Source organism: Silene latifolia, unplaced genomic scaffold (genome assembly GCF_048544455.1).
Source record: "Silene latifolia isolate original U9 population unplaced genomic scaffold, ASM4854445v1 chrun_scaffold_16, whole genome shotgun sequence".
Classification (NCBI taxonomy): domain Eukaryota; kingdom Viridiplantae; phylum Streptophyta; class Magnoliopsida; order Caryophyllales; family Caryophyllaceae; genus Silene; species Silene latifolia.
In genome coordinates, this window is record NW_027413123.1 from 7,982,518 (window position 1) to 7,992,541 (window position 10,024).

The 10,024-nt window shown below is 39.2% G+C and overlaps 1 non-coding gene across 1 annotated transcript; it reads left to right on the plus strand.

Moving 5' to 3' along the window:
* The first annotated feature begins 1,736 nt into the window (after nucleotides 1–1,736).
* Nucleotides 1,737–1,843, plus strand: LOC141637370 (small nucleolar RNA R71). Its single transcript, XR_012541754.1, has one exon. It is a non-coding gene; the product is annotated as a small nucleolar RNA R71 (small nucleolar RNA).
* Nucleotides 1,844–10,024: the final 8,181 nt, after the last annotated feature.

Sequence of the window (10,024 nt, forward strand, 5' to 3'; positions counted from 1 at the left end):
TATCATCCTTCCGGCTATAATGATCAATCATAAAACATGGTTCATGCAAACGGGGAGCTCTCATGGTCTTGTCAAGATTGAAAGTTATACTCTCATCTCCTACTTCTAGAGTGAGCTCTCCATGTTTTACATCAATCACCGCACCCGCGGTGTGTAAGAAAGGTCTTCCTAGAATGATTGGAATGTTGGAGTCTTCTTCCATATCAACAATGACAAAGTCCACCGGGATGAAAAATTTCCCAATTCGTACGGGAACATCTTCCCATATCCCTAATGGTGTCTTCATTGATCTATCGGCCATTTGGAGTGTGATATTGGTGCATTTAACCTCTCCCATTCCCAACCTTTTACTCACCGAGTACGGTATAACACTCACACTAGCCACTAGATCACATAAGGCTTTGTTAATCGTGGTGTCGCCAATGGTACACGGTATTGAGAAGCTTCCCGGATCCTTGAGTTTTGGAGGTGAACTCCCTTGAAGTATTGCACTACTCACCTTAGTGAAGGCGATAGTCTCAAGCTTCCGGATCGACTTCTTCTTTGTGAGGATGTCTTTCATGTATTTCGTATAGGCCGGCACGTGATTGATTAATTCCGTGAAAGGAATTGAGACTTCCAAATTCTTCACAATTTCCATAAATTTTCCAAGTTGGTCATCAAATTTGGGCTTGGCTTGACGACTTGGAAAAGGAAGTCTAATCACAATGGGCTTCTTCTCCTTAACCTTGGCTTCATTTTTCTTTGAAATTTCTTCTTTTGATGGTTCTCCATCCTTGGAGTTTTGCACAATTTCTTCCTTGTCACTAGCTTCCACAACTTCATCCTCAACTTGCTTCTTCGGTGTTTCATACCTTGTACCACTTCTCAAGTGAATGGCACTAACCGTTTCATGTCTTGGGGGATTACTTTGAGGTGGTAATTGCCCCTTTTGTCTTTGTGAGCTTGAAGATGCTAGTTGAGTCAATTGGGTTTCCAACATTTTGGTGTGAGCTAGGATGTTGTTGATTGTGGTTTCCTTTTCTTGGCTATCCTTTTGCATTTGAGTGAAAAATTCTTGTTGATTCTTTTGTATTTAAAGGACCGCTTTTTGAACATCAAAACCTTGGTCATTTTGTTGATTGTATGGAGATTGATTTTGGTAACCTTGGTTTTGGTTGTAAAAGGGTCTTTGATTTTGGCTTCTCATGGGAGGTGGGGTGTATGTTGTTTGAGGGTTTTGAACATTTTGGCTTTTGTATGAGAGATTTGGATGGAATTTGGTGTTTTCATTGTAATAGTTTGAATAAGGGGTACCACTCTTGTATGCTTGGAAAGCATTCACTTGTTCATTTGTTCCCCTACATTCACTTGGGTCATGTCCCAAAGTTCCACAATTCTCACATATCCCACTTGGGATTGATGAAGATGCCGTCATGGCATTAACAAGATGCTTTGGTGATTTTGAGGCTTTTTCAAGTCTAGCCATAGCCTTTTCAAACTTCAAATTGATGGTATCAATGTGAGCACTAAGTTGAGCACCCAATTGAGTAACGGAGTCCACTTCATGCTTTCCTCCTCTAGTAGCCTTGCGAGGTCTACTATATTGTGAGTTATGGACCGCCATTTCCTCAATTTTTTTCCAAGTTTGATTGTCATCAACTTCGGTGAACATTCCATTTGATCCCATGTTGAGAACGTTCCTTGAATCTTCATATAGACTGTTCCAAAATTGTTGTACCAAGAACCACTCGCTAAGTCCATGGTGAGGACATGAGCGACAAATTCCTTTGAACCGCTCCCAAGCTTCATACAAAGATTCTTCATCCCTTTGCTTAAAACCCGTAATTTGAGCTCTTAGCATGTTAGTCTTTTCCGGTGGATAGAACTTTTTGTAGAAAGCTAGAGCCAACTTTTTCCAAGAATCAATTCCGAGAGTGGCCTTATCAAGGCCCTTCAACCATTGTTTCGCGGTGCCAATTAGAGAAAAAGGAAATAAGACCCATCGAATTTGGTCTTGAGTTACACCGGTTTGAGAAATCGCATCACCATAATCGTAAAAAGCCTCCATATGAGAGTGAGGGTCTTCACTAGGCATCCCCCCAAATTGGCTTCTTTCGACTAATTGGATAAATGCGGATTTGGCAATGAAATTTCCGGTTAGATGTTGTGGTGTGGGAGTACCATTGGGTAGGTTCTCCTTGGTGGGTACGGAATGTGATGAAAACTTAGGCATTGTGGGTTGATTTTGTGATGTATTTTGTATTGGGTTCTCCTCACCTTCTCTTGCAAAAGGGTTGATGAACTCAATAGTTGGTTGAATATCTACAACCTCACCAATACCTCTCAAATTTCTCCTAGCAAGTCTTCTTATTGGTTGTCAAAGTTCTTTCAATTTCATGATCAAAGGGTAACAAGTCACCTTGTGACCTTCTAGACATGCAAAATATCAAACAACTCGAAAACAATTAGAACAAACCTTGAGGAATTTTACTTCCCCAAGGCGAAGAAAGACACAACTAATATCAATATAAGAAAATCTAAATCAAGTTAACACCGTCCCCGGCAACGGCGCCATTTTTGGTGGGACTAAATCTTTTCGGTAACTTGTCGTTAGGAGCACCTAGACCAAAACACAATTTATAGCTTCACAAACAACTCTACAATTAGTAAAGAGGCAAGTAAAGGTCGGATCCCAAGGGACGGGAATTGAGATGAGATTTATATTGCAACTAGCGGTGTCTTAGGGGTGTCACAATTTGGGTTAATGTAGAAGGTCACTAAACTAAATAGCAATGAAAGTAAACTAGCAAGATGAATTAAAAAGGGTTGTAAACAATTGATAAAAAGCATTAGGGTATCATGGGGTCATAGGGGATTCATAGGAATTCATCATACAAACATGTTCTCAAATTATAAGCAAGCAATTATTGTTGTGATGGATTGAGTTGGGTTATATCTTACAATCCTAGGAAAGTTTGGGTCCCGGAGCCAAATCGATTAGATTGTACAACACCTACAAGTCGACTTAGTCTTCCCTACTCAACAACATGCATGGTCTAATGAGACTCGAGTTGGTTTATGTCTTACAAGTCTCATTGAAAAGATAGGTGATGGGTAAAAAATGCAAGGATTCATAGGCTCGCATTTCATCAAACATAACATGTGCATGAGTTGAGATCATAACAAGCAAGCAAATAAACCATGAAAGCATATTAATTTAAGCATGAATCATTCCCCATGTTGGTTTCCCCTAATTACCCATTAACCCTAGCTAAGTAACTATTCACTCATTATCATGTTGAACATGCTAGCAAGGTTGTCAATCATCCCAACAAAGTGAAACATGATGAATAAATGAAAGTAATTAGCAATAATTAAAAAGGGATTAAGAGAATTATACCCACTAATGATTCCAACAATAAAGCAAAGAATAAAAGAAGTACTTGATGCTTGATTGAGAGGTTGTCAATCTCCCAATAATAACCCAAATAATCTTCAATTACCCAAAATAAAGGATGAACAGAAAAGAGATTAAGGAAATAAAAGTTGTATTAAAACTTGATTAATTGTTGATTACAATATTAAAGAGAGATTTGATTGATATTAACTATACTAAATATTGCTAAGAAGAACATGCTCTTCTAATTAGACTAATGGGGTATTTATAGTGGGGATTAGGTGTAGGAATTAGGGTTAACTAAGGGCTTAAATGACGATTAAGTCCCTACTTAAGGAAACGCCGGTATTTTTGGAAGGATGGGCATCTTTCTTGAAGCTTGAAGAAGACGAAGTTGTCTTTGCCTTGGAATCCGTGCGTCTTTAGCAGGGGACGGCGGATTCGTGGGTCTCTCGCCGGGCGTCTTTGGGAGAAGACGGGCGTCTTCGGGGTTCTTTGCCGGGCGTCTTGGAGTGAAGACGCACGGATTGTGAAGGTGGAGGACGAGCGTCTTCAGGACAATCCGCACAGATTGCTGGACAGTCTCATTTCTTCTTCTTTTCTTCTCTTTTCTTCATAAAATCCTTGGGGATTTCCTCGGGGATGCAAGGATCTTTCCTCATCATTGCCCATCTACTATAGTATGTACAAAGGCCTTCTAATCTTGTCTCTCCTCGATGCTTGGTCATTGAATTCAATCAATTTAGTCTCGTTTTGCCATGAAAATGCAAGATTTGCACTCCTTTCCTACCAAGGACACAAAACCTCAAAGAATATGCAAAACAAAGAACTAAAGACAATAAATGACCCAAATATGCACTAAAAAGCATGGGAACAAGGCTAATTCGGGGACTAAATATGCTCTAATTATGGTCACATCACAAACATGCAAAATGAATGTGCCAAATCGCCTTACTAGATTATATCGTATATAGCTCGGTTTTTATGGAAATGCGTGATTTTTAACTTATTAAAATAACTAATTAAAACTTAAATCAAATTTAAGGCCAATTTAATTGTCCCAACGGATTTAGGACTCAGAAATTAGTCTCTACTAAAATTTGACAATAATCTAACTTGATTTTATATTGTTGCTCATATTTAACCTCATTTATCATAACAATTATGAAATAATTCCAAATTTCATTACAATAATCTAAAAATTTGAAATTTAAATTTTGAACATTCTGTAATATTACCATGACCCTCATAATGTCAAAAATATGGGTTAAAAGTTTCTAATTAATTTAGAGAAAAATATAGTTGCGATTTATTGGTTTTATCAAATAAGATGCCTAAAGCATACAGAAATTAATCTAATCAATTTTCTAATCTTACATCTGACATTCAAGACATAAATGCAACCTAAAATAATTTTCTCATGCCATGAAATTCGTTTTAGCTATTTTTAGCTCATATAATCTCGATTTAATCCAATTTTAACCATTAAAATAAAATCATGCAAAATTAATCTAATTAATCTCAAATATTACATACAATAATTAAAATATGAATGTGAGATCATATTAAAATTTCATGGTCAGATTCAAAGTTTCACTATTTTTAGTTATTAAACCACCATTTTACTCACTAAAATGTTATTATTATACTAAAAATCATAAAAATCAGCAATAAACTTCCATAAACCATCTAAAATGACCTATAACATTTTAATACAAGAATGTGTACATGCATCCAAAATTTCGTGTGTTTAACATACTTACACAAATTTTCCGGTTTTTATTTTAGTCATCTAATAACTCGTAAAAAACCTAAAACGATTTGCATGCAACAACCAAAGCTCTGATACCAATTGGTAGGTTCATTAATCCTCTTATTAGACATTTCTAATATGGATCTAAGTTACTAATTAATTTAGATGTTGTGAATCTAGATACATGCAAACAAAATAAGAGTAAAAGGAGAAAACGATTTTTCCTTACATTAGAATGAGGTGAAAAGTGGACACAAGGATGGACACCTTCCAACCTTCTTCTTGATCTATTAATAAAAGCATGATCCTCGAAAGTTTCAAAGTAGAAACTCTCCTATCAATTGCACCCAAGATTTTACCCAAAATATTTCTAGTAATATAAACTAGATATTACAAGAAATCTAAATCCCTTAATATTATTCTTCTTACTACTCTAGTAATCTAATAATATTAATATGTGGTTGTGTGATTTATTAGATAGAAGCATGCAAAAATTAGAACTAGAAAAATGAGCAACCAATTGCCCTTATAAGGGCTCCAAAACCGGCACCCTTATGTCCCTTGGTGGACAATTACTTTTCCTTATTTTATTTTGCATGCTTAATAGGTAATGAGTGCATTAGGGTAGGTTATGTCATAAGCATGCAATTAGGGAAATCATTACACGCAACTAGTTGATTAAAGAAAAGACAAAATAAAATGTTGTCCAACAACATATTATTTTTGGCCACTATAAGATAAAATGGGCCATTTTGATTTTGTAATGTTTGTCACACAAACATAAGAATCATTTAATTATTTATCTTACATAAATAAGTATTTGATTGATCATATAACAGTTATAAAAAAATAATTAATATGCACTTAACTCTTAAGTGATAATATTTCATTATATGAAAATATAATGAGCCCTATAATGTCAAATTTAATTTATTTACAATCCTTGTAAATATAATGAACAAATAACCTCTACCTCTAAAAATACAATACCTCGATTAATTTAACAGATTAAATTAAATTTTAAATCTTATTTAATCACATTATAATAAGATATAAAATTTCATTAGTCAATCATCGCATAATTGAATAATAAACTTGCGTTGAATCGAGTTCTAAACTCGACCTCAACAAACTCACACAACTATATATATATATATATATATATATATATATATATATATATATATATATATATATATATATATATATATATATATATATATATATATATATATATATAAGGGCAAGTCAACTTTGTATCAAATACATTTGATCGAGATATTTGGGTTCCATCATATAGGTGTGACCTCAAGGGATCAACTTATCACCACCGTCAAACGATAGTAACGTCAAACTCTAATCAGCCAATCGTTACAGATAAATGTTGATTAGTTGACTATATAATGTATCATCCCTAATGTATTCTTATTATGATATTTAAATATGTGATCGCACTATTGTCGAGGACACATACTCCAACAATCAGAGCGACGGTTTTGGAGCCTAACCAATGAACCAACGAACTAGGGTGAGTCAATTTAAAATGAACCCGGTTTGAGTTTTAGAGGGTTTGTGACAAGCTTGGGAGACGTCTCAAGGTTGAGTACTTGCCCTCTTAACTTGAGTCGGTCACTACGCGTGGGTAATGGGACGTGTTTGGTGCATATGATTGTTGCATACTTCGTGTTTAATATTGTGGAATTTTGTATGCTTGGTGATGTCCTACATGATGATATGCTCAATAATGGTAGACTTTTGAGAGAGATATGTGGGTTGTATAAGAGTAAGTATACATGTTAAGTACCGTCATACGTGTGTCATATGTTGTGCATATGTCTATATTCTGTTCCGTCCTTGCGTATAGGAACATATGAATAGGGTTATATGTTGACTTGTGTGAGTTGAACGAGTAAATAGCCCTTATATAGTGTACTCGGCCAAGTGAAGAGCGGAACTCGGTCGACTAGATAACACTCGACCGAGTGCCCCTCCCACTCGACCGAGTGGACGCCATTCCAGAAACAAAAGAGCTCCTTTAAGTTGCCACACTCGACCGAGTGAAGGTCTAACTTGATCGAGTGTGTCCTACTCGACTGAGTATTGTGGCCATTCGACCGAGTGGATTATGGGAGAATTTTGCAAACATTCTGATTGTTGTGTCACTCGACCAAGTGACCATTTACTCGACCGACTGTATTGCACTCAACCGAGCTGTGAGACCACTCGATTGAGTGGACCTCTAGGAATTTTGGGAAACCTTCTAACTATTGAGACACTCGACCGAGTGGGACACCACTCGACCGAGTGGGATCACCACTCGACCGAGTGACTTTCCTCACTCGACCGAGTGGACCTGTATAGTGGTCAATACCCATTGGCTCGTGTTTTGAGGCATGTATTGACGTTTGTTATGCTTATTGAAGAGACATTATGCCGAGACAGCGTGCAAGGACTCGTTCCCCTCCGCCTCGTGTGTCCGAGGAGGAAATGGAGTGCCTCATTGCTCAAAACGAGGCCCTCACCGAAGCTCTTAGGAATGTCACTCGGGAGAGGGATGCAGCAATGGATGCCTCGGCCGTAAGCACCGCTATCGCACGCCACCGCCCCACCAAGTACCTTGGGGTGGGGGAGCCTTGCCTCTTTAGCGATTGGGTAAGAGAGATGGAGAACGTGTTCGAGGTGATGAGGTGCCCGGAAGAGCTTAAGGTGGAGCAAGCCGCCTTCTACTTGGGATGACTTGCGGGAGGTTGGTGGTACAAGGAATGGGAAGCTATGAAGAACTTCTATGAAGAGAGGGGTGAAGCCGCTATCCCTTAGGCCGATTTCAAGATGGAAATGAGGAATGAGTTCATCCCCGAGCATCCTGAAGTCAATTAAAATGAACCTAATGAACGTAGGGAGTCAATTAAAATGAACACGGGGTAAAAGTTGTAGGAGCTAATGCAAAGGCTTGGGAGACGTCCTAAAGTCGGGAAGTCGCCCTACAATTTTGAACCGGTCACATGGGGGGTGTGTTTGTCGAGTCGTATGTGTATTTGGTTAACTTGTGTAAGAATGTGATGAAATGTGTGATTATTGGATGTTGAAGTAGAAAGTTAAGAATGTGAAAGAAAAATTGGAGATGTGTGGAAACTGTTGATGGTATGATAGCATGTTGAATGTTTTACAATGTGGCATTTAATAACATGATGAAGTGATCTTGTAGATCGTATGAAAAGATGCGTAGCATGTTTAGTTATGATATAATGTGGTTTTATAAAGTTTAGCATGTTAGCACATGACGTAGCATGCGGGTAGCTTTTATGAATTGGCATGACTCGATCGAGTGGGACTGACTCGATCGGGTGGGTTTTTGACGATTTTGAGTCCAGAATCGTGTTTTTGGGTACTCGATCGAGTAACTAGGGGTACTCGATCGAGTAGGGGGTCACTCGGTCGAGTATGTTAGAGATCAGAAGGTCTGTTTGGGGTCTGATGTTCGGGTACTCGATCGAGTATGTTGGGCACTCGATCGAGTAGCCCGTTACTCGATCGAGTGTGTTTGGGAACTCGATCGAGTAGGTTCTGGGCAGCGTGTTTTCATGTTTTGAGGTTTAGTACGTGTGTTTATGTCTACCCTTTCTTATATATAGTTTCAAGATGCCGCCCAAGAAGACTGGTTTGTACGCGAGAGCTGAGCTTATGAACATAGATGACATCGTTAAGATGTTGGAGCATCAGGATGCTCTCACTGAGGCTTTAAAGACTGTGGGGAAGGATAAGGATAAGGATAAGGAGAAGGAGGTTGATCATTCTAAAATCGGCCTCTATATCGCGAGGTTTAACCCGAAAGAGTACAAGGGAGTTGGGAGCCTAACCTTCTTGATAGTTGGCCGAGAGAGATGGAGAACATATTAGATTTGGTTCTTGTCGATGAGATGAGGTGGAACAGTGCATTCTATCCGAGGGAGGCGGTGGCAAGTGGTGGGATACGGTGAAAGTGAGTGCTAAGGAGATATATACAAACCAAGGGTTACTTGCTATACCTTGGGAGGAGTTTCGTAGGGCTGTGAGGAAGGAGTTTGTGCTGGAACATGTGAGGAGTAAGTTGAGGGAAGAGTTTGTGACTTTAAGATGACCGCCGAGATGTCCGTGGCCGAGTACTACGGGCAATTCAATGAGAAGTCTAGGTATCTTTGAGGATATGGGTTTGAGTGAGGAGAACCTGGCGTTGAGGTTTGAGAGGGGGTTGACCCCTAAGATTATGGATAAGTTACCCGTGGGAGTCCTTACTGATGTTAAGGAAGCTTATGAGAGGGCTGGGAGAGCTGAGAGATTGGTGGAGATGGCTCAGGAGAGGTTAGGTGGTGAGAAGAGGAAGTCTGAGAGCGAGGGTGTTGGCCAATCTAATCACAAGAAAGGCAACCACAATCAGTCTAAGGGGTTTTCTTCTGGGTCAGGGTTCAGTGCTGGGGCTTCCTTTGGGCGTGGCCGTGGAAGTGTGAGTAATAGTTGGGGAGTGACCTGCTATAGCTGTGGTGGTGTAGGCCACAAGAGACATGAGTGCACAAGTGCACCAGGATCTTCCTGAGACTCGCGCGAGCTTCGCGAGCAAATGACCGGCTGGATCATGGCCAAACCGGGAAGTCAAAGTTACAGAGTGGAGGCAACCGCAACGGCGGTAATTCTTATCCGAAACCACCAACGAACAACAACAACAATCAAGGGTCGGGTGCTAAGCCGACCACATCACCAAGATCTTGTCCGGGGAGGTGGGCGAAGACCGATGGCAAGTTATTCATGATGGAGAAGAAAGCGGTGAGGAAGATGCGCACGTTATCACCGGTACTTTTCTTGTAAATGGTATTCCTACCTTTGTTTTGTTTGATTCGGGGGCTTCTCAGTCGTTTGTG